This window comes from Capricornis sumatraensis, chromosome 2 (assembly GCF_032405125.1).
Source record: "Capricornis sumatraensis isolate serow.1 chromosome 2, serow.2, whole genome shotgun sequence".
Lineage (NCBI taxonomy): Eukaryota > Metazoa > Chordata > Mammalia > Artiodactyla > Bovidae > Capricornis > Capricornis sumatraensis.
Window position 1 is genome coordinate 33,200,223 of NC_091070.1, and position 24,875 is coordinate 33,225,097.

The following is a 24,875-nucleotide window of genomic DNA, read 5'->3' on the forward strand; positions in this document are numbered from 1 at the left end:
ACGTCCATAATATTAGATGAAAGAAAATGTTTTTTTCTTTTTACCTCTTATTGAAGAAAACAACGATATTTTAAAAGTTGATATACCATGACAACTGGCAGAAGATGCTCAAAAGAATGGTCTGTGATGATTAGTATTATAGTAAACAGTAAATGGATAATTGAAAGAGAGATTAGTTTGGGTTGTCAAAGGGTATATGGGAGATATACATGCTAATATTAGAAGCATGTGGCTAATTCCATATGCCTCCAGAAAAAGGAGACTGCACTTGTGTTCAGCTATTGAAAAAGAAATTATTTTCAACAGTTGTGTCATGCCTCATTTATAGTTCATTAAAAAAAGAAGCTCAGCTTAAAATCATTGAAGCCTGAGGAATAAAATCTCCATATGAAGAAGCATTCAAATATATACAGAAACTTCTGTGACCAGAGTCCCGTCTTCTTGCGGTAGAAAGTTTTTCCAGAGGTCCAGAGGAGGAGATGTGGCCAAGCCTCAGCTGAATTCAGGTGCTTCTCTTCCACAGAGAAGGAACAATGTCCAGAGTTAGCCAGCACTGGTTTGTAGTGCCCCATGGTGACTGCCAGTCCTTTGCCGGATTTTGTCTGTTCTTTGTGTACAGCTGGGCTCAGCTTGAACCAAAGAATCAGCAACTGAAGCTGGAGCCTACCTTTCTGCAGAGAGAGTAACGTTTGATGTTTCTGGACATTTTTGCAACACGTAACCCCTATCCTGAGTTCCTGCTACCTTACAAGCCCTTCTCACATGAAAATACAAGGCTCTAAAACAGTACCTTCCACACCCTGTCCTCTTGTTTAGGAAGCAAGCAGACAGTGTTTTCTGACAGCTGCTTGTCCATCTGGTGCTTGATGTGTGGCAGAAAAGCACAGTGGGGTGATAGGAGAGATGCCATTTCTCTAGGTGACAACTCTGCATTCCTGAGAGCGGGCTCCTCTGGACTCCCTGCCCTCCGGCCCTACTTCTCCCCACAAGACCCTAGGCTGTCTTCTCAGTGCAGTGCAGTGAAGCTCTTTCAATGTGCCTACTTGGCTTTTCATTGATTCACGATTTTTTGATGACAACAAACATTTCAGCCACTTTATGATGGTGCTGTCAGCATGAATGCATTGGTAAAGGTTTTTTAACAGTTCCATTCTTTTTAGATGTTTATTTTGCCTGAAATTCTCTTTCATTTTTCATTTATTTGTGAATATTTTCTGGTCTTCCCATTATATTTACGTTAGACAAAAGGCTAACTTGATACTTGGCCTTGTAAACTGTGTCAGGCCAAAGATAAATTTTCTAAAACTCTGATAATCTTCAGTTGACTATGTTTGAAGTTTATAAATAGTTCAGATATTTACATACACTTTGCTTTATTATGATGCCTATTTTGCCTACGGACTAAGTGGAGAATTCATTGCCACATTCTGCTATCTCTCAGCAATATTTCTCAGAGCCACCAGCAACTTCCCCTTATGTCTTTTTATTATTATTATTTATTTTTTTGGTCACAGCATGTAGCATTCAGGATCTTAGTTCCCTGATCAAGGATTGAACCTGTGCTATGCAGTGGAAGCACGGAGTCTTAACCACTGGACCACCAGGGAAGTCTCAGGTTTCCCCTTAAGTCTTATTGGCCAAAAGAACATTGCTTGTCCATGCGTAGGCCAATCCTGACAAAAGAGTGCTGCCATCATAATTACTCATATCAATCAAGACTTACCATCTAGGCTTTGAAGCTGGTCCTATTCTTTCTGGAAGGAAGAGGGCAGATACCTGAGAGAAGTCAGAACTCATAGGAAGGAAAAAGGGGTGTGGAAAAGTGGTGCCCAGAGTAAACTTGGTAGCCAGGTCACCTGTATACTGTCTGCATAGAGTACAACAGTATCCATGTCCTTGATTATATTTTAAATGCAACTGAAATGATTGTCTGTGATGGGTCCTGTTACATAGTCCCATCTCTTCTCAACTGCCAGAATCAGTAGTGAATTTATTTTGTATTTGTGTGGGAGGAGTTGAGAAAATGGGATGGAATAAAGTCCAATTAAACCCAGTTACTACTAGCAACTCTGCCAATATGTCTTCTCTCCTCTGCCTATGGGCTCCTTTAAATGAAGTCTGAATATTGAAATTATCTGTATTCAGGAGTTTGAATCAGATAAACTTCCCAGGGAAAATATAACTATTCCTTACTTATGGTTGTCCAGGAGGATTCCTAAAGACTGAAAGCAGAGAAAACAATTGGCATTTAGAATTTAGGGCCTTTGGATTAGTCACGTCCACTCGTTGCCACATATAAATTTGGTGGGGTGGAAGGAAGCCAATGTATGAAAAAAGATGAAAAAAATTGCATGGAAGAAAAAGGTGATGAATGAAAGTAGGCGGAAGAGCAACAGTAACAGAGCACATATGTAAGAGGGAAGGAAGGAGCTGTGTGCTTTTGTCACTATTATGTTGCTATGGTAATGAAGCAAAATTAGGCTGATGCTGCTCTAATGCTTTTGTTATGAATGAGGGACCAACTATGAGCAAGAAAATGACAAATTAACTCTTCAGTAAACCAAAAAGACAGTCTATCTGTATTTCATCTATATTTCAATATAACCTTTCCTCTGAAATAATAAGATCTAAAAACATTCTGAAGACTTACACAATAATATTAAAGTTTCCTTTTGTGAATTAGCAGTTAATGAAAACATCTCCATTATAAAACATGTTTGCTGTAGAAAAAACTTAAATAAATAAAAGGAAAAAATCAGATTAATAATAGTAAAAGAGCACCTGATTCTGGCTGTTCATGTTTTCACAAGTAGTTCTTTAGTCTTTTCATTTGTGGGTTTTTACCAAATGGGATTGTACTTTATTATTATATGGTGAATATTTGGGCTAATTCTAGTTTTTCACCATCTTAGCTTGGGCTGCTACAACAAATTACTGTAGGCTGGGTGGTTTATACAACAAATATTTACTATTTCTCACAGTTCTGGAGGTTAGGAAGTCCAAGATTAACGTGCTAGCAGATTCAGTGTCTGATGAGAGCTGGTAGTGTCTCCTTGATTTGCAGACAGCGACTTTCTCATTGTATCCCCATATGGCACAGAGTGGATAGGAAGAGTGAGCAAACTCTCTTGCCTCTTCTTATAAAGGCATTAATACCATTCATGAGACCGCATCCTCATGACCTAACCACCTCCCAAAGGCCTCACTTCCCAATGTTGAGAATTAGGGTTTCATCATTTGAATTTTGGAGGAATACAAATATCCAATTCATAGTACTGTTATAAGTAAGGTTTCAAGGGAAAAACTTACCTTTTTTGTATACCTCCATAAATTACCTATGGGCTTCCCAAGTGGTGCAGTGGTAAAGCATCTGCCTGCCAAAGCAGGAGATCTAGGTTCAGTCCCTGGATTGGGAAGATACCCTGGAGAAGGAAGTGACAACCTACTGCAGTATTCTTGCCTAGAAAATTCCATGGACAGAGGAGCTGGACAGGCTACAGTCCATGGGATTGCAAAGAGTAGGATATGACTGAGCATATCGATATATAAAAGTTACCTACAGCTGGAAGAAACACAAGCTGGAATCAAGATTGCCGGGAGAAATATCAATAACCTCGGATATGCAGATGACACCACCCTTATGGCAGAAAGTGAAAAGGAGCTAAAAAGCCTCTTGATGAAAGTGAAAGAGGAGAGCAAAAAAGTTGGCTTAAAGCTCAACATTCAGAAAACGAAGATCATGGCATCCGGTCCCATCACTTCATGGGAAAAAGATGGGGAAACAACGGAAACAGTGTCAGACTTTATTTTTGGGGGCTCCAAAATCACTGCAGATGGTGATTGCAGCCATGATATTAAAAGACGCTTACTCCTTGGAAGAAAAGTTATGACCAACCTAGACAGTATATTCAAAAGCAGAGACATTACTTTGCCAACAAATGTCCATCTAGTCAAGGCTATGGTTTTTCCTGTGGTCATGTATGGATGTGAGAATTGGACTGTGAAGAAGGCTGAGTGCCGAAGAATTGATGCTTTTGAACTGTGGTGTTGGAGAAGACTCTTGAGAGTCCCTTGGACTGCAAGGAGATCCAGCCAGTCCATTCTGAAGGAGATTAGCCCTGGGATTTCTTTGGAAGGAATGATGCTGAAGCTGAGGCTCCAGTACTTTGGCCACCTCATGCGAGGAGTTGACTCATTGGAAAAGACTCTGATGCTGGGAGGGATTGGGGGCAGGAGGAGAAGGGGACGACCAAGGATGAGATGGCTGAATGGCATCATGGACTCGATGGACGTGAGTCTGAGTGAACTCCGGGAGTTAGTGATGGACAGGGAGGCCTGGCGTGCTGCGATTCATGGGGTCGCAAAGAGTCGGACACGACTGAGCGACTGAACTGAACTGAACAGCTACTTGTGACATATTGTGGACATTCAACAAATAAGAATTATCATTTTCACTAACAACCACACAAGTTTAGTGTGGTCAATAATTATTTGTCGGTTTATCAATTGCGGTTCCTTTGAATAATATAGAAGGTAGTAGCGGGGATCCTGTTCAAGAGTATGGCTGAAGGGATTAACAAGCCTTCTGCAAGTGGGTCCCCAAAAGTGGCATTTATGCAAGCTTTTCTAAGGCTTTCAAACCCGATATTTTGCAGAACCTGCAATTGCCTAAGCAAGCAGGATTTAGAAATGCCAACTCACATAACTAAACTCACAGTAGAGATGGTGAAATTAACACCAAAATTTTAATTGGCAATGAGAACTATAACTGCTGGCAATATGGTGCATGTCCATCTGTACAACCAGTATCTTCCCCCTTTATAGTCAAACAACTCCCCAAAAGACAATCAGAAGTTCACTAATGAACAGAATTAGATGAGATATATATAGTCTTGTTATTCAGAGAGGTCACTCTTTTTCCTGGACAGTTCATACAGCCTATCTCCAATTTCAATACCATATAATTCACTATATTAGTTTACCCTTTCTAAACATAAGTTTCAGATATTCTAAATTAAAATTGTGGGAATTCCTCATTGTGGAATTTAAGTCACATATTTATAGACAAAGTCTTAGTTTACTTCCTCAGATGGCTGTTCATTTTTTGTGGATATCACTATTTAACTCTAGGTAACTGGGTAACTTTATTTTTCTTTATCAATATATTCATCAATGATCCCTGGAGCTTGGGCATTTTGGCAGGGAGAATAAAAAGGGTTTAGTCTATTTATTTAAATGGTTACAGAATAAAAAAATTTAAAGGCTATGGATATATCTTGAAATATATGCTTGACAGATATTTATTATTTAATGAAAAAAAATAGATGGAGTAACTCATCATGTCCAGGAACTGTGGATTTCTCTAGCAGCATAGAGAAGCTGCCATTTTAAAAGTGTGTAACTTTTACTGGCATCTTCTGAACTTCCTGGGAGAAAGGATTTGGTCAAGAATGCAATCTCACTTTAAAACACTTCAAAACAATTTGGTTTGGGGTTATATGGGGTAGTATGGGCCAATAAGCTGAGTATCATCTGAACTAGGGGTTTAGGGGAGGACATATCAAGGAGTATGTGAATATTCAGGTCTGAGTCCAGAAGATAATTGGGAACAGTCATGGTCCATCCTCAGGCTGCTCAGTGTCTTCTGTGAGTCTCCCGTGATCCTATATGAACACCCAATAACCAAAACCTGGGAGGAGGATGGTATAAGGGAGAAACGGGCAGGGTCTGCAGACTAGAGTCCTAGATGAACTTGAAAATTAGGTTTAGTGCAAATATGAGGTTGGGGCTGATGGAGACAGATGTGGGATGAAAGAAGGCTGTGATGGGAACATGGAGTTTCTGATGTGGAGGAGTTACAGCAGTATACATTTTCAGGATGTGGTCATGAGAATGAGTTCTTATCAGAAGGTAATGAACTAAACTGAACTGAATGAATGATGGATAGAGGGAAGTTGGGGACATTTGCCGCTTTGTGCAGCCCTCTTATAGCCTTTGGGAAACAACCCTTCTAGTAAGTAAACAATCCTTCCAGTAAGCCTAGTGAAAAGTGAAAGTAAAGTCGCTCAGTTGTGTCCAACCCTTTGCAACCCCATGGACAGAGGAGCCTACCAGGTGCCTCTATCCATGGGATTTTCCAGGCAAGAGTACTGGAGTGGGCTGCCATTGCCTTCTCCAGGGGATCAGTAAGCGTAGTAGAGTCTGCAAATCACAGAAACCCACCCTCTTCCCCACAGGTTTGGGCATGTCATCAAAGCCTGTAGAATTCTTCCACAGGACTTTTCAGTACTTGATTGGTGACGTAAGTAGGAGAAAGGAAAATAGAGTTTCCACTGGGCACTGAGATGTGAGGATATGATTCTGGAACAACGCTCCAGATGATGCCCAAATCAATACCTCTGGCTCCAATCTCTTCTTTATCTTCTAGAACCCCTAGAGATATCTCCATCTGAATGTCTCATTAACCCAACCCAAGTTGGGAAATAAGATTCCTCATTTCCCCCACCCAAACTGATCTCCTTACTCCATTGCTGTCAGTGGCACCAGCCATCTAAGCTGCTGCTGCTGCTGCTGCTAAGTTGCTTCAGTCGTGTCCAACTCTGTGCGACCCCATAGATGGCAGCCCACCAGGCTCCCCCGTCCCTGGGATTCTCCAGGCAAGAACACTGGAGTGGGTTGCCATGTCCTTCTCCAATGCATGAAAGTGAAAAGTGAAAGTGAAGTCGCTCAGTCGTGTCCGACTCTTAGAGACCCCATGGACTGCAGTCTACCAGGCTCCTCCATCCATGGGATTTTACAGGCAAGAGTACTGGAGTGGAGGTGCTGTTGCCAGGCTAGACATCTGGAAGTCATCCTCAACATCTTCCTCTCCTTCACTCTCAAGAACAATCAATCTCCAAACACTGCTTAACTCTACCTTATAAACATTTGCAACTTTTTCCCCTTCTCTCTTGGTCCACTGCTATAGCCTTAGCTCAGAACTTTATCACAAGCTCTTAACTGGTCTTCTTGTCACCAGTCTTAAAAAACCCCAATCTATACTGTCATATTCCCACCCTTATTCTCACCTTGGGTAGAAGGAGCTTTGTCCTTCAGCTCACTCCTTCTCTCTCTGCAGCCCCTTCTCTGGCCACATCCCTGCTTGTGGTTCCCTGAACCTTTGGCATTCTCTTCTTGCTCCAGCCTTGAGTTCAAAGGCTGCTCACTTTGCCTAAAAGGCACCCCTCTTTTTTCCTTCATGGCTAACTTCTGTTCAGGATTTAAGGGGGAATTTGAGTGTTGCGGCTCCGGGCATCTTTTGTGACCTTTTCTTTGTGACCATCCTTTTCACCCTTGGCTCCTCGATTGAGATCTTCCAAACACTCTTAAAGTTGTGGCATAGGCTAGCAGAGGACTCACTGTTCTGTGTTGTAAAAACAAATTTGTCTTCCTTCCCCACTGAGTTCCAAGTTCTTTGAGGGAAGAGACTTAATTATACACAAATGTATATTCTATTTCCTCTTTGGAGTCTGACACATACTAGATCCTTAAAAAAAAAAGATTAAAGAATAAATCAGTGAGTGAATCCAGGGAAGATGCATCATTAACTTTAGTTCATGGATTCTGTGGACACCTTCTCTTCTTGAACAATGATGGTTTTATGAAGCTCTGTTAGATCATGTTTTGTCTGAATCCTGTATCCTCATTAAAATTTCTTTTGCTATCAAAGCTGGAAAAATAGTCAATGTCTTTAACTTTAAAGATGAGGAAAATAAGGCACAGAGAGGTACATTCAAAGGCAATAGCTGGTGTAGGATCTTGGGCTCTTCTGTCCTGACCCAGGGTGCTCTTCCAACTACTAAGCTGCTTCCCCCAGGCACTTGTAATCTCAAATACTTTTAGTTTTGTTTCTTACAGGAATGTGTTGAGTGCTTCTAGCCTCAGGAAATCAACACTTTCACCTGCAGACAACTCCCAGAAATTATCTGACTCCTTTCTAAAATCACGTTATTCTGTATTTCAGGCAGGAGGGTTAAACAGAGTGCTTTCCAACTTGGTTACCCCCAGTCTCCTCCAAGTATTTCAAAAATTCCAAGAAGGGGGAACTTCCCTGATGGTCCAGTGGTTAAGACTCCATGCTTGCTATGCAGGGGTCGTGGGTCTACTCCCTAGATCCCACATACCTTGTGGCATGGTCCCCAAAAATCTTTTTCCAGGGAAATAAAGTCAGCTTCTCCTCTCTGACTGGGAACATGAACATGGACTCTGGGATAGGATCTTCTTGGTTGGGTACCGGGCCTCCCTGGTAGGTTTTTATAAAAACCATTTGTAAGTTAGTCATGAAACTTCTGTGGTGGCCCAGATGGTAAAGCGTCTGCCTATAATGCAGGAGACCCTGGTTCAATCCCTCGGTCAGAAAGATCTCCTGAAGAAGGAAATGGCAACCCACTCCAGTATTCTTGCCTGGAAAATCCCATGGACAGAGGAGCCTGGTAGGCTACATTCCATGGGGTCACAAAGAGTCGGACACGACTGAGCTACTTCACTTTCTTTTTCTTTCATGAAACTAAAGCAGTTGGTGCTGGCAGTGGTGAGATGGGTGTTCAGAAGTCAAGTAAAGCTGAGATTTGTTTCTGTGCTTGTTTTCCACAGTAATTCAGGCTTCAAGTCAGGCCTAGTTTCAGCCCTTGCTCTGCTTCCTTCTTTCTTCCATCCTCTCTCTGACTCTGCCCCCATCTGTTAAAATGATCACTCTTGACTTCAGCTTATTTCTCTGATAACTATACTTACTGCTTGTGATATTTAGACATGTTTAGCAAGTCAGCCTGGAGGAGATTTCTTTCAATTATATGACAAAACCCAATTTAAACTTTTGATTTATTGGAATTGCTGAATTCAAAATACTGTTGGGCATTTTGCAGCAATTTTAAAGAGTATGCTTTACAGATGGCTAATCTGTTTGTCAAATTATTGCTTTGCACCATTTCTCAAAAGTTTTCATATTCTTTAACATTTTTTAAATTTCTTTTTGTTTTTAGTTTTGGCTACGCTGGTGTGCACAGGCTTTCTCCAGTTGCTGCGAGAAGGGCTATTTTTTCCTTGCGGTGCCTGGGCTTCTCACTGGGATGGCTTCTCTCATTGCAGGGCACAGACAGTAGGCTCATGGGCTTCAGCAGTTGCATGGGCTTCTCACTGGGATGGCTTCTCTCATTGCAGAGCACAGACAGTAGGCTTATGGGCTTCAGCAGTTGCAGCACACAGGCTCTAGAGCGTGGGCTCAGAAGCTGTGGGGCACGGGCTTAGCTGTTCCGCAGCATGTGGGATCTTCCCAGACTAGGGATCGAACCTATGTCCACTCTGTTGGCAGGCGGATTCCTAACCACTAGACCACCAGAGAAGTCCCATATTCCTTCTTTTAAGTGATTGTTAAGAACGCTTACTCACCCAGATAATAACATTAAAAAGTCATAAACCTGAACCAAACAGGTCAAGCTGATGGTGAAAACTTTCCATCAGACTTTCCATCTTAGGTGGGCTTCTCTCGGTTCCACTTTGAACCATAAATAACATACTGTTTGTATATATGGGTGGGTGTGTGTGTAAGAGAGAGAGTATGTGTGTGTGAGAGTGTGTATGTATATTTTGTATACAGATATATACACAGTGCATGCTTGTTGGGGTGTCAAATCAAAGCACCCTCTAAAAATTCTCTACCAAGGGCAGGAACAATTCTGAGCACAGTGGGGGAATTCCAAGGAAATTAAAAATCTTTGCCTAAGCAGATATTGATTTTTAATGTAGAGTATTTATCACAGAAATTTAGCTTTCTTTTTAAAAAAAGGTACTCTAAAGTAAAACATTCTGAGTCAATTTCTTCCTCATTATAAATTCTAGGTGATAAAATTACGATTGAGATTACACAATATTAGAAAGAAATGATTGCTCTGGGCACTAACGCACATGAATTCCATGGCAGCTCCACCTGCCAAGTAGAGGTCTGAGCATCTTCACAAATCCATTCTTGCACATGCTTTCTTGCAGTCCCTATGAGCGCCTGCCCAGGCAGCCTCAAGCTTCCGGTAGGGGTTGCTGTTGTCTAATACAAGACCTATTGTTCTCAATAGAATTTGGTTATCTCTTCAAATCATTGCTAACCTTTGCCCTTTCCCAGGATTTAATCTGTTTAAATTGATATTGGTTATTTGCTCTTGAGTTTACTGTGAATTTAATCTTATATTACTGTTTAATACATTAAAGTGGTATTTTGGTTGCTGCCACTGCACTGATTAGCATTAATTTTCCCCAGAATGTGTTCTGAATATCAGTGAGCTTGTTCAGGAGAAGGAATGATAATTTTATTGTTTTTAAAACAGTGAAGTATTTGATTACTTTGCATAAAGTGAATTTTGATGAGATCAGTTCTAGAATCAAACTAAGACTTTCAGAGGAATGGAAACACTGGTCTTAACATAAAGGTTTTGCCTTTAAATTTTTATTTCCCTGCTAGTAGAGATGCATTATATTTGCATTTTTGAGCCTGAATAATTTTAATTCCATTTTTATTATACAAACCCAAGAGGAACATTTACTTTGTTTTCACTGATTAGTTATACAATTATTCTTTTCAGATACTACACGAACCATGAACCATAATATTATATTCCTTGCTAATACATTTTGGCAAAAGTATTTACATGAAAACACAATACATAAATGTAATGACTTTCTCAAATGAGCACACTGTTGCCATGAAGCAATTACCTCTATTTTAATACAAGTAAAATTCATTAAATTTTTCTCAATTAGCAAAGCGACTTTTCCAAATGAACTAGTGAAGGAAAAACATTGCCTGTTTTATCCTAACCCAGTTGATTTGCCTTTTATTACCAGATGCCTATTTCAGGAGGAGAAAAAAAAAAAAGTCTTTAATAAACTTGATGCAATGCTGACTCCTAGGGGATTAAGTATGGCTCTGATATACTTAGTTTCTTTTTGGTTAGTTTCAAAGTAAAAGTTAGATTCAAAAGCAAAAGGCTTTGAAGCCAAGATACTACCTTCAAGGCTCTCTAATGTTGAAAAGAGGAACTTGGAGACCCAAAGGAGCAAATCCTTTGAACTGCAAAACTTAACTTAAACAAAAGAATATTTTTCCCCTTTCATTAAAATGTTTAAATCCCATCATAAGTCTAATAACCAGATTATGTCATTTGACACAGACAGTTGAGTTGAGCCTTGTATCTGTAAATACAAATGTAGTTTTCTGGAAAAAAATATAATTAACTTTGCATTCACATTTATATAGTATAGGTTTCAGACTAATTTAACTGCCCCTTTCTGAAGTAATTTTTTTAGCTGTAGTGTTGGTTATTCATTTTATGTGTAGGGTAAGAACATCTTCCCCCCCCCGCCTTGAGTTGAAAAAAATGACACTAGCTATGCATACACTGAATAACTCAGAGTATGGGATTTATAAAATCTGTTAGCTATCCCTAATAAAAATGCAAAGACTAAGAATGTTAACTATCTTATATATTTGTGGGCCTCCTGCTCTTAAAATACTTAATATCACTGGATCTAATTCTTGGAATACCTGTTTAGCATTCTTCAGATGGATTGTAAAATGTTAGTTAAATAATATTTCTAAGGGTACAAGGTTAAGACTGAAAAATTCCAATTTCTACTACTGTTTTTCTAAGATAAGGGACAACTAATACAGTCTTCATCTTGTAAGAAGCTAGAGTCAGATGTTAAAGTAAAGTTTACATTAATCCTGAGGAAAATTATCAGTATCTTTCTCTTTCCCTGGTATTCAAATAGCTCTTAAGTTGACAGTGGGGTGGAGCACAGCAATAAATTAGGGGTATGTGACATTCTCTAGTAAAAGGAACCAGGTTCCTTGGAAAAATGGCTAATTATAGAACTGAGGCAGAAAATATTCAAGATGAACCAGGAATATCCTGTAGTGCCAGCTAGTGAGGAAGTGCTCAAAAAACAAAAAGAAAGAAACAAAAAAAACGAGGCAAGTTAAAGGGAAATAAAAGCCAACCTGGAAGAACTTACTATCAGACAAACCTGGAACAATGTGGACAACCAAATAAAGAAGGCAGTATTAGATGTATGACCCACAGTGTAAAATAGTCATGAATCCACAACTGAACAATGAAACATAAAAAATGAAATACTAAAATATTACTATGAAATAGCATGATTAAAAACTTTTGAACATTACTAGGTAGTTAAAAATCTTTTTGAAATACTGTTCAAAGAAAATATATTTGTGAACCAAACTAAGTTGCGGTTGTCTATTTGCTTTGGGTTCATTTTTCAAGATTATATAGGGTCATTCAAAATTTTCATGGCAACTGTAAACCTGAGTGAAAGTCACTCAGTCATGTCTGACTTTTTGCAACCCCATGGACTATACAGGAATTCTCCAGGCCAGAATACTGGAGTGGACAGCTGTTCCCTTCTCCAGGGGATCTTCCCAACCCAGGGATTGAACCCAGGTCTCCCTCATTGTGGGCAGATTCTTTACCAGCTGAGCCACCAGGATAACCCTGAAGTTTGATGTTAATCTTTGGGGAATAGTAAGCTTGTTAAGATGTGAAAAAAAGGAGATAAGAAAAATGGACATAGAAATCCTGTACACTACTTGCCAAGCGACACTATTTTCTCATATAGAGTTGATCCCACTCCTCAAAACCAATCTGCTTTTCTATGGTCCTTCTGATCAAAATGGATCCTATAGTAGTATGTAGGCAATGGCACCCCACTCCAGTACTCTTACCTGGAAAACCCAATGGATGGAGGAGCCTGGTAGGCTGCAGTCCATGGGGTCGCGAAGAGCTGGACACGACTGAGCGACTTCACTTTCACTTTCATGCACTGGAGAAGGAAATGGCAACCCACTCCAGTATTCTTGCCTGGAGAATCCCAGGGACAGGGGAGCCTGGTGGGCTGCCGTCTATGGGGTCGCACAGAGTCGGACACGACTGAAGTGACTTAGCAGCAGCAGCAGCAGCAGGCTCATAAAGGAGTGGAGAAAGTCCCTCACCTTGGATAGGAAAAGACTGACAAGATACGTTGTTAGGTGAAATGCAAAGTAGAGAACAATGTCTAATATAATACTTTTTGTGTTAAAATAGAGGAAAACAGAGAGATATGTTTACAGTTGCTTGTATAAGCATGAAATAAATCTGTAAGGTTACATAAAAAATTAAGAACAATTGTAAATGTATAGAGTGGAAACGGGGCAGATGGGACAATCTGAAAAGGAGGCTTTTATTATGTACCTTTCTCCTCAGGTAGACTATCACCTTTCTGACAAATGAAAGTTAAAATATATTCTATTTTTGATCACAAATCCATATTCTACTAACTTAAGTTTAAAAAAATGTGTTTTGTCGGCTCATGTACTAGAAGAGTCTGAGGACAGGGGTAAGACATGGCTGGAGGAATCAGAACTTTCCTGTTTTTGTTCTCTTCCAGGTCTCAGCTCCTGGGTGTTGGCTGTATTCTCCCTTGCAGTAGATGTCTGACCCTCAAGGTTCAGGAAAAATGGCCACTAGATGCATGAGTCATAGGCTTATATTATTCTGAGAGCTTGCCAAAGAGGAAGAGAAAACATCTTCCCTTCTCTGACGGAGAAGTCTAGACTATCTTGGGTTACATATCCTTCTTGATCCCTGAATCAGTCCTTATGGTCAGGAATAAAATACTCCAACTGCCCAGGCCCAGGTCACATGGGAAGGTGAGGATGCTCTCACTTGTACCACATGGGTAGGGGAGGAATATCCACCCAATGTTGTAATAATGGTCAAAGCCAGAGTGTGTGTATGCTCAATTGTGTCTGATTCAAAGGATTTTGCAATCCTTTGGACTGAAGCCTGCCAGCTGCCCCTGTCCTTGGGATTTTTCAAGCAAGAATACTGGAGTGGGTTGCCATTTCCTTCTCCAGGAGATCTTCCTGACCCAGGATTCAAACCACGTCTCTTGTGTCTTCTGCATTGCAGGTAAATTCTTTACTAAAGAGCCAAATATGCTTAAAACCAAAATAAATCCAAATCCCTGTGACTCAAGCCTTCCTATAGACTTAATGCAGAACTTAGGGATCTGCAAGATGCTGCTGCTGTTGCTGCTGCTAAGTCGCTTCAGTCGTGTCCGACTCTGTGCGACCCCATAGACAGCGGCCCACCAGGCTCCCCCGTCCCTGAGATTCTCCAGGCAAGAACACTGGAGTGGGTTGCCATTTCCTTCTCCAATGCATGAAAGTGAAAAGTGAAAGTGAAGTCGCTCGGTCATGTCCGACTCTTCGCGACCCCATGGACTGTAGCCTACCAGGCTCCTCCATCCGTGGGATTTTCCAGGCAAGAGTGATGGAGTGGGCTGCCATTGCCTTCTCCACCGCAAGATGCTAGAGACTTGGAAAATGACAATCATATAAAAGTTTGCTCTCTATTTCTGCGGGTTATGAACTTTAAACTATAACATGATATCCTTGTCTAAGACCCTACCTAATTAAATGTGTTCCAACAAAACTAGAAAACACATCAGGTCCCTTCCCTTCATTCGCTGTTTATTCATTCCTGATATAAATAGTTTTCCAAGTCCAAACTTAAACGATGAGACAAAGGAAGATGTTTGCCAAAGGAAGGAGTAATGCAAGAAGCTCTGACTCCATAACTGCTGAATTAATCTTCATAACTGCCATAATTTTAGAGAATAAAAAACTCAGCTAAGCTCATTAAGAAGTCATCTAACCCGATGATTGATGACAAAGAGTGGGTGTTCAGTTAGTGAGTCACCTGACTCATGAATCTTGCAGCTTTTGTAGCTCATTAGGAGAGTTCATTGCTTTAAGAGAGAAAGCTGCTGCACTCAAAAATATCTACACACTCTGCTTTGTAAGAGGAAGCAGGATGAACTATGCCTCTTGAAGCCTTTTAAATGCCAGTTTCCTCATCTGTATAATGGAGATTAGTTTGTTTTGCAAAGCTATTGGGGATTGTATTTGTGCCCTATTGCTGCTATAACAAATTACTACAAACTTAGGGGCTTCCCCGGTGGCTCAGAGGTTAAAGCGTCTGCCTGGAATGCAGGAGACCTGGGTTCGATCCCTGGGTCGGGAAGATTCCCTGGAGAAGGAAATGGCAACCCACTCCAGTACTCTTGCCTGGAGAATCCCATGGAGGGAGGAGCCTGGTAGGCCACTAGTCCATGGGGTCGCAAAGAGTCGGGCACAACTGAGTGATTTCAAATTTCAATTTCAATTTAGTGGCTTAAAATAACAATAACTTATTATCTGCAGTTTTGGCAGTCAGAGTCCAAAATGAGTCAACAGGACTGTATTCCTTCTGGAGTCTCTAGAGGGACAATCCATTTTCCTGCTTTTTCTACCTTCTACAGGCTACCCACATTCCTTAGCTCAGTGCCACAACCCTCCAGCTTCTGCTTCTGTGCTCATATTTTGTTTTCTGATGCTGACCCTCCTGCCTCCCTCTTACAATGATCCTTGTGATTACAGTGGCCCACTGGATAATCCAGGATAATCTTCCCATATCATGATCCTTAACTCAATCACATCTGTAAGTTCCCTTTTGCCATATAAGGCTTCTCTGGTGGCTCAGATGGTAAATAAAGAATCTGCCTGCAATGCCTGCCAGATTCAATTCCTGGGTCAAGAAGATCCCCTGGAGAAAGGAATAACTACCCACTCCAGGTTTCTTGCCTAGAGAATTCCATGGACAGAGGGGCCTAACAGACTATAGTCATAGGACTGAAAAGAGTCAGACATGACTGAGTGACTAACACTTTCACTTTTGCCATATAAGGTAACACACAGAATTCAGGGATTAGAATAAAGGCATCTTTGGAGGTAACTATTCTGCCTGCTATAGCAGTATAGAATGAAACAATATCTGTGATGATTCTTAGCATTGTGTTTCCACATAACAGATGTTTGACCAATGCCTATTGGCAGTTTGTAAATTTTAATAATTCAGGTATTTGACGATGTATTCTGTCCAGCAAAAAATTCTTAGATGTTCGGTATCTTTGTAGAGGCAGAATACACAATGCTATGTTCTCATGGACGCCAACCTAATTTTATACACTTATGAGCACTGTGTATTGACCTTAGAAAATACTTTCTATTCAAAAGTAAAGGGCAGTCCTTGAATGGAACTATTTTAAACAGCAAATGGTAAACGTGCAAGTTCTCTTTAGTTACTCTTTAAGGAAGACCAAATGCAGCACACAAATTGTGGAGAACTTTCAGAGAATACCTAAAGTCCTGAAGAATGCTACAACTTGGAAAAGATAGTCAAAAGGCTATTTTATCAAGGTATGTTGTAAGAGGTCACGATGTAGCAATACAGAGTTGGTGCCTCAGCAGAACTCCTCATTTGTATTGGGATCAACAAGTTCCCGAGGCATTTTGGCATCCCTCTTTTGGGGAGGGTCCTGATGGCCCCAAACTATACTCAGTGTAGTACACTACTGAATCAGGGTGGGTGTGGGATTCTCCAGGCAAGAATACTGTATTGGGTTCATGGTTGCTAATGTTGAGTTTTTCTCCAGGCGCATGATACTCCAAGGACTTCAGTGACCAAACAAAACTCCCCATCACTTTGAAGAAGGCTGGCAGTAGCCTTCGGGAACCTCTCTGAAAGACTAATGAAGCTTAGTCACATATCTAAAAAGAAGTAAAGTGAGCTCTCCACTAATTTTAGTGGAAAAAAAAAAAAAAAACCACCAATGACATCCAGAGGAGCCAACCTTTGCAGTAATGAAGTTTATGTTTGGTACGATGGACCATCCCTAGCAGGTACGCTTTCTTGTTAATAATAGCCTTTGTTAGCAAACAAAAGCCCAGGTCCAGACGGCTTCACAGCTGAATTCTACCAAAAATTTAGAAAAGAGCTAACACCTATCCTACTCAAACTCTTCCAGAAAATTGCAGAGGAAGGTAAACTTCCAAACTCATTCTATGAGGCCAACATCACCCTAATACCAAAACCTGACAAAGATGTCACAAAAAAAGAAAACTACAGGCCAATATCACTGATGAACATAGATGCAAAAATCCTCAACAAAATTCTAGCAATCAGAATCCAACAACACATTAAAAAGATCATACACCATGACCAAGTGGGCTTTATCCCAGGGATGCAAGGATTCTTCAATATCCGCAAATCAATCAATGTAATTCACCACATTAACAAATTGAAAAATAAAAACCATATGATTATCTCAATAGATGCAGAGAAGGCCTTTGACAAAATTCAACATCCATTTATGATAAAAACTCTCCAGAAAGCAGGAATAGAAGGAACATACCTCAACATAATAAAAGCTATATATGACAAACCCACAGCAAACATTATCCTCAATGGTGAAAAATTGAAAGCATTTCCCCTAAAGTCAGGAACAAGACAAGGGTGTCCACTTTCACCGCTACTATTCAACATAGTTCTGGAAGTTTTGGCCACAGCAATCAGAGCAGAAAAAGAAATAAAAGGAATCCAAACTGGAAAAGAAGAAGTAAAACTCTCACTGTTTGCAGACGACATGATCCTCTACATGGAAAACCCTAAAGACTCCACCAGAAAATTACTAGAGCTCATCAATGAATATAGTAAACTTGCAGGATATAAAATCAACACACAGAAATCCCTTGCATTCCTATACACTAATAATGAGAAAGTAGAAAAAGAAATTAAGGAAACAATTCCATTCACCAATGCAACGAAAAGAACAAAATACTTAGGAATATATCTACCCAAAGAAACTAAAGACCTATATATAGAAAACTATAAAACACTGATGAAAGAAATCAAAGAGGACACTAATAGATGGAGAAATATACCATGTTCATGGATCGGAAGAATCAATATAGTGAAAATGAGTATACTACCCAAAGCAATTTACAAATTCAATGCAATCCCTATCAAGCTACCAGCCATATTTTTCACAGAACTAGAACAAATAATTTCAAGATTTGTATGGAAATACAAAAAACCTCGAATTGCCAAAGCAATCTTGAGAAATAAGAATGGAACTGGAGGAATCAACTTGCCTGACTTCAGGCTCTACTACAAAGCCACAGTCATCAAAACAGTATGGTACTGGCACAAAGACAGACATATAGATCAATGGAACAAAATAGAAAGCCCAGAGATAAATCCACACACATATGGACAGCTTATCTTTGACAAAGGAGGCAAGAATATACAATGGAGTAAAGACAATCTCTTTAACAAGTGGTGCTGGGAAAACTGGTCAACCACTTGTAAAAGAATGAAACTAGATCACTTTCTAACACCGCACACAAAAATAAACTCAAAATGGATTAAAGATCTAAATGTAAGACCAGAAACTATAAAACTCCTAGAGGAGAAGATAGGCAAAACACTCTCAGACATAAATCACAGCAGGATCCTCTATGATCCACCTCCCAGAATTCTGGAAATAAAAGCAAAAATAAGCAAATAGGATCTAATTAAAATTAAAAGCTTCTGCACAACAAAGGAAACTATAAGCAAGGTGAAAAGACAGCCTTCTGAATGGGAGAAAATAATAGCAAATGAAGCAACTGACAAACAACTAATCTCAAAAATATACAAGCAACTTATGCAGCTCAATTCCAGAAAAATAAATGACCCAATCAAAAAATGGGCCAAAGAACTAAATAGACATTTCTCCAAAGAAGACATACAGATGGCTAACAAACACATGAAAAGATGCTCAACATCACTCATTATCAGAGAAATGCAAATCAAAACCACAATGAGGTACCACTTCACACCAGTCAGAATGGCTGCGATCCAAAAGTCTACAAGCAATAAATGCTGGAGAGGGTGTAGAGAAAAGGGAACCCTCCTACACTGTTGGTGGGAATGCAAACTAGTACAGCCACTATGGAGAACAGTGTGGAGATTCCTTAAAAAATTGCAAATAGAACTACCTTATGATCCAGCAATCCCACTGCTGGGCATACACACCGAGGAAACCAGAATTGAAAGAGACACATGTACCCCAATGTTCATCGCAGCACTGTTTATAATAGCCAGGACATGGAAACACCCTAGATGTCCATCAGCAGATGAATGGATAAGAAAGCTGTGGTACATATTCACAATGGAGTATTACTCAGCCGTTAAAAAGAATTCATTTGAATCAGTTCTGATGAGATGGATAAAACTGGAGCCGATTTTACAGAGTGAAGTAAGCCAGAAAGGAAAACACCAATACAGTATACTAACACATATATATGGAATCTAGAAAGATGGCAATGACGACCCTGTATGCAAGACAGGAAAAAAGACACAGCTGTGTATAATGGACTTTTGGACTCAGAGGGAGAGGGAGAGGGTAGGATGATTTTGGAGAATGGCATTCTATCATGTATACTATCATGTAAGAATTGAATCGCCAGTCCATGTCTGACGCAGGATACAGCATGCTTGGGGTTGGTGCATGGGGATGACCCACTGAGATGTTATGGGGAGGGAGGTGGGAGGGGGGTTCATGTTTGGGAACACATGTAAGAATTAAAGATTTTAAAATTAAAAAAAAATAAATGTAAAAAAATAAAATAAAATAATAGCCTTTGTTTAGCAGTCACTCTCCTAGGAGGGAATGCTAATGTAATACAGTTTTCTGCTGCTGGCTAGGACCTATTATCAATAGGTCATAAATAAACTACCACCACATAGGAAAGACAATATGATTATATATACTCCTACTACCCCCAATTATAGTTAAGAGCAACAATTATAAGGTTGTACTCCTACAGCTACCCTAGGGAGAAAATGGTAGGAAAATGTTCCATTAGCTTAATGAAGAGAGCACAGTGGAGGCACAGTCAAATTTTCTCACTATTAGCACCTGTGGTGCTCCACGAGGGAAGCTGGAGATGCAGGGTAACAATTAAACTTTCTGACAATTAGCTCCTACAAAGTGCATTCCCTGAACCCAAAGGAGATATTTAAAGAATCATATTTACATTTTTCTTACCTCTTGCCTATGAAATCTGAGTGAGTCATTTTGCTTGTGGAAACAGAGGGAGTCAGGATGAAAGTTTAGTTCAGAGATGACTACCAAGTATTATTGGCAGGCTTGCTGGGGAATACACGTCAACTGAAAGGTGCCCTTTGTAAAAGGGGAGGTTAGGAAAGATCAGAGCAGGGAAACATTCATTCACACCAACCAAATTAGATAAAAGATGGATTGATTCAATGTGAATAACTTAGCTTCCTTATTATCTCTGCTAAGAAGACCACAAGGGTGGAGGGTGGTGGGGGGAGGGAAGAGATACGAAATCTTTGATTACAACTGCCAAAGAAATCAGATCTGCCTCCTAGCAGGCATTGTATGAGAGAAAGGAGAGTGCTTCCAAGACTGGCTGCCCTATACTCTGATTCTGGTCCACACTTAACCTCACCAGTTTCCCTGCTCTGCAAGATGGAGCTACCAAATTTCATAGGTTATTGGGAGGATTAAGAGAGAAAACGCCCAGGAATTAATCAATAGTAAGTGCTTAACAGAGGTTTCCCTGATAGCTCAGTTGGTAAAGAATCCACCTGCAATGCAGGAGACCCCGGTGTGATTCCTGGGTCAGGAAGATCCCCTGGAGAAGGGATAGGATACCCACTCCAGCATTTTTGGGCTTCCTTTGTGACTCAGCTGGTAAAAAATCCCCCTGCAATGCGGGAGACTTGGGTTTGATCCCTGGGTTGAGAAGATCCCCAGGGGAATGGAAAGGCTCCCCACTCCAGTTTGTGGCCTGGAGAATTCCATGGACTGTATAGTACCTGGGGTCCCAAAGAGTCGGACACGACTGAGCAACTTTCACTTTCTTTCAAGTGCTTAACAAATGTTATTTGTTATCATCTATGTTCAAAATCTAGAGAAGGAAACGGCAACCCACTCCAGTATTCTTGCCTGGAGAATCCCATGGACAGAGGAACCTGGCGGGGTACCGTCTGTGGGGTCGCAAGAGTCAGACACGACTTAGCGTCTAAACTACTATTACTAAAATTCACATTGGAGAAGGAAATGGCAATCCAATCCAATGTTCCTGCCTGGAGAATTCCATGGACTGGGGAGCCTGGCAGGCTGCAGTCCATGGGGTCACAGACAGTAGGACACGACTGAGTGACTAACACACACACACACGTTCAAAATCAGCCTAAACATTATGCATTTGGGTATAGTAAGAGTTGGAGAAGGCAATGGCACCCCATTCCAGAACTCCTGCCTGGAAAATCCCATGGACAGAGGAGCCTGGTGGGCTCCAGTCCATGGGATTGCAAAGAGTCAGGAACAACTGAGAGACTTCACTTTCACTTTTCACTCTGATGCTTTGGAGAAGGAAATAGCAACCCACTCCAGTTCTTGCTTGGAGAATCCCAGGGACAGAGGAACCTGGTAGGCTGCCATCTCTGTCGCGCAGAGCTGGACACGACTGAAGTGACTTAGCAGCAGCATGGTAAGAGTAAATATTTGTGTGGTAATGAATACTGAAAATTTCCTGCTGCTACTGCTGCTAAGTCGCTTAGCAAATTTCCAACCTCTGACTTTCAATAATAGTTATTGAGAGAAAGTTGAAAAGAAATAGGGCAAGTCCTGTAGCAGACTGTACCTTATTGAAAAACAGTATTGCCCAGGAGAGTGTTTCCAGCATTACTATCCTTAGCATCTGTGGACTTTGCTCCTGTTTCAGAAGATAGTTTGTGACTGTAATTAGGCTTAAGGTGTTTGGTGTAGTTATTTCAACTGTTTTCAAATCATTTAGTTTGTAACAAGGTACTGAGTTTGAGAAAAAGTACTTCTCAATGACACCTTCAGCAGCCCTTGTGACCAGTGTGATCACTTCCTTTCCTGGATCGTGTGGCTGCTACTTTTCACAACACTTGCTGCTCTTTTCCCAATTACCAGAAGGCTCACTCTTGTCCCCGCCACCAGCACCCTCAGTTTCTGTGGCCATTGTGCATTATGTCGTAAACATTATAGCCCTGGACCTCTGCATCCTTCCTTCCCTTTAAAAAAAAATTATTGATTTTAATTAATTTCTTTGACTGCACCGGGTCTTAGTTGCAGCACTTAGGGAGCTTTGATCTTCGTTGGGGCATCTTTAGTTGCGGCATGTGAACTCTTAGTTGCGGCATGAAGGATCTAGCCCCCTGACCAGGGCTTGAACTCAGGCCCTCTGCAATGGGACTGCAAAATCTTAGCCACTAGACCACCAAAGAAGTCCCCCTACCCACCTTGTTTTAATTTCAAAGAATTTATCACTACTAACAGACTCCATATTTTACCTATTGTTATGACTTAGCTAACATTTGTTAAGCAGGGCCCTGAGGTGTCAGATGGTGAGCCATGAGGGGTTCAGTGAAAACCACCAGTGAAATAGAGAAGCTTATTACTCACAGGTCCTGGGGGAGGTATATGACCCCCTGGAAGAATCCATGAGGAGAAGTTGAGTCAGGGTGTGGGTAGAGAGAGTGTGGCAGGACTCAGGGCACGTCATAATAAGGTCCTCAGTTGGACTGCTTTGGCATTCTCAGGTGAAGGCTGAATCAGTCAATTCAAACCAAAAAATTGTTGTGGTTATTGTTGAGTTGAAATAGAATATATTAAAGTTTTAAATGGACACATTTTGATAACTTATCTTTTAATAAACAGAGTACCCTGCATGTAAATTAATTTGGACAATTCTTGATTACCCTGTTGGCTCCACATGCAGAGCTGGCTGCAGCCATTCCCTTCCAGAGTAATAGCAACTGAGGATTGTTGCAGCTTCCTTCAAAAGCAGTTCTCTGTCTAAGCTTTGCAGCACTACATAATCCTGTGTTTAAGCAGTAATTTTTTTTGAAATTAATAGTTTTGCACAGTGACTGGAAAGATGAAGAAATAGAACCTGAGGTTGCTTCGATTCAGTCTCTCTGGGCAGCTTCTATTACAAAAGTAAAACAGCATGCTAACTCTGAGGTATGGTATAATGTTCGAGAAGTGTAAATTTTGTTTCAAACATCAAATCTTTTACTAATTAGAATAATATTTTCATGTCAATTTTTGTTTTTAATAAGAATACCGAGAAAATAGAATTACATCAGTGGTATGATTTAGTTGTCTCAACTGTACTTTTTAAAATATATTTTGGTTTTATTAAAATTCACTTATCAATTACTGAAGTGTTATTATTTATGTATCAGACTGATATGTATGTATAAATTTGACCCCCTTTAAAAATACATTAATGAAATTTAAAAGGACATTTTAATTTGTTCTGTAATAAATATTTCATTTTGTATTTTTGATTATTATTATATACATGGCATATAGATACATATATGAGATACACAGATATGTACATATATATTTAATGAAAGACAATTTTTACTATCTGTACCCCTTTTGTGGCCATCATTCTTGTCCCTTTGGTCTTGCAGAAAATAATTTTGTCATTTGGTAGTGAGAAGTATTAAAAAACGATCCGCTCCATGTATTAAATATTCCAGATATGCCACAAATATTCACACCTGACATTACACTGAGATCTTCTACTGGCATCTCTAGTAACAAATAGTAACTTTGCAAATAATACTTTGTCCTTTGGTCAATTTTTCTAGTGATTACTAAGCCAATGGGCTATATAACAATTTGAGTTCCATTTTTAACCCCATCAAAATGTAAGAATTCTTATTATTGTAATTACTTTGTCTTTACTGGTTAAATTAACATTCAGCTATTGAGGTTGCTGCGCAATATACGATATGATTTCACCTACTGTGTGTTCAAAGTAGTCTTGACACAGTAACAGCATGGTAGCTTGAAAAGCCTTATAGCAAATAGGTAAATACACGTCTTTTGTGAATTAAAAGGGGGTAATTATGTCAGCCTTCCTGCATTTGTGGGTGACTAGCTAAAAATAATTGAAGTAAAAATGTCAAGAAATATTTAACCTTAAATACAAGTAATCAAAAGGTTATCCTAAAAAATGAGAATGACCTATCGAACATAATGTTTAGTTTCTCTTGATAGAGTAGCCACATTAGAATATGAAAAGACATGCACAAATACTCTTAAAATTTTTCTTTCATTTTAAGTAGTCCCAGTCCCTTACACTACAGGTACAATTGCTGTAATTTTCCTGTCAAAATAGAACTTTGCTATAAAAGGCCCCCAAATTATTATTTTTATTAAAAAATTTTATTTTTATGCTTTATACAAACAAACAGAACCCAAATAAACCCTGATACTGAAAATATTTTGGCTTGCTAGAAGTACACAGGATTATGCTGTACAGGGTATGCTTATTATTGAGACTCATTTAAAAACAAACACACCAGAATTTGCAACTGAGCTTCAAAGTAGTCTTTGGTTAACTACACACTTACTCCATGATTCTGTCTTTGTGCCAAATGTTCCTGAGAATTCCTTTTTTTTTCATGAGTAGCTTTTAAACCATGTGGCATATTCTTCCAAATATTTGATTTCTTAAATTTAAGCCCCATGACTATAAGATGGTTGATTAAGTCAGATAAAATGGTTTCTGTAGTTAATACAAAGCAGCAATCATAAGGTCCATTTTCCATCTGCAGCTTTTAAATTAGCTTTGAAGGCTTTTGCAAAGAAATTCCTCCAAATATTTTTCTGATAGCTTCACTAGAATCACAGATAGAGAAGACTAATCTAAAAGACAACATGTATATACTCGAATACTTGGAACTGGTGGTGTTGATGATGCAAGTCTCATTTTTAAAAGATGGCCGAATGGATTCTAATGGCTTTTGATGTAAAACAATGACAGTGGCATAACTAAGTTACCTGTGTTTGAGCAAGTGAAATATTTCATGTTAGAAGTCACCAGGAAACGGTCTGACATAATCAGT

General features: G+C 39.9%; 1 non-coding gene across 1 annotated transcript; it reads left to right on the forward strand.

The window, feature by feature from the left end:
• Positions 1-15,035: 15,035 nt before the first annotated feature.
• TRNAS-GGA (transfer RNA serine (anticodon GGA)) lies at positions 15,036-15,108 on the forward strand. The gene has a single exon. It is a non-coding gene; the product is annotated as a tRNA-Ser (tRNA).
• The last annotated feature ends 9,767 nt before the right edge of the window (positions 15,109-24,875 follow it).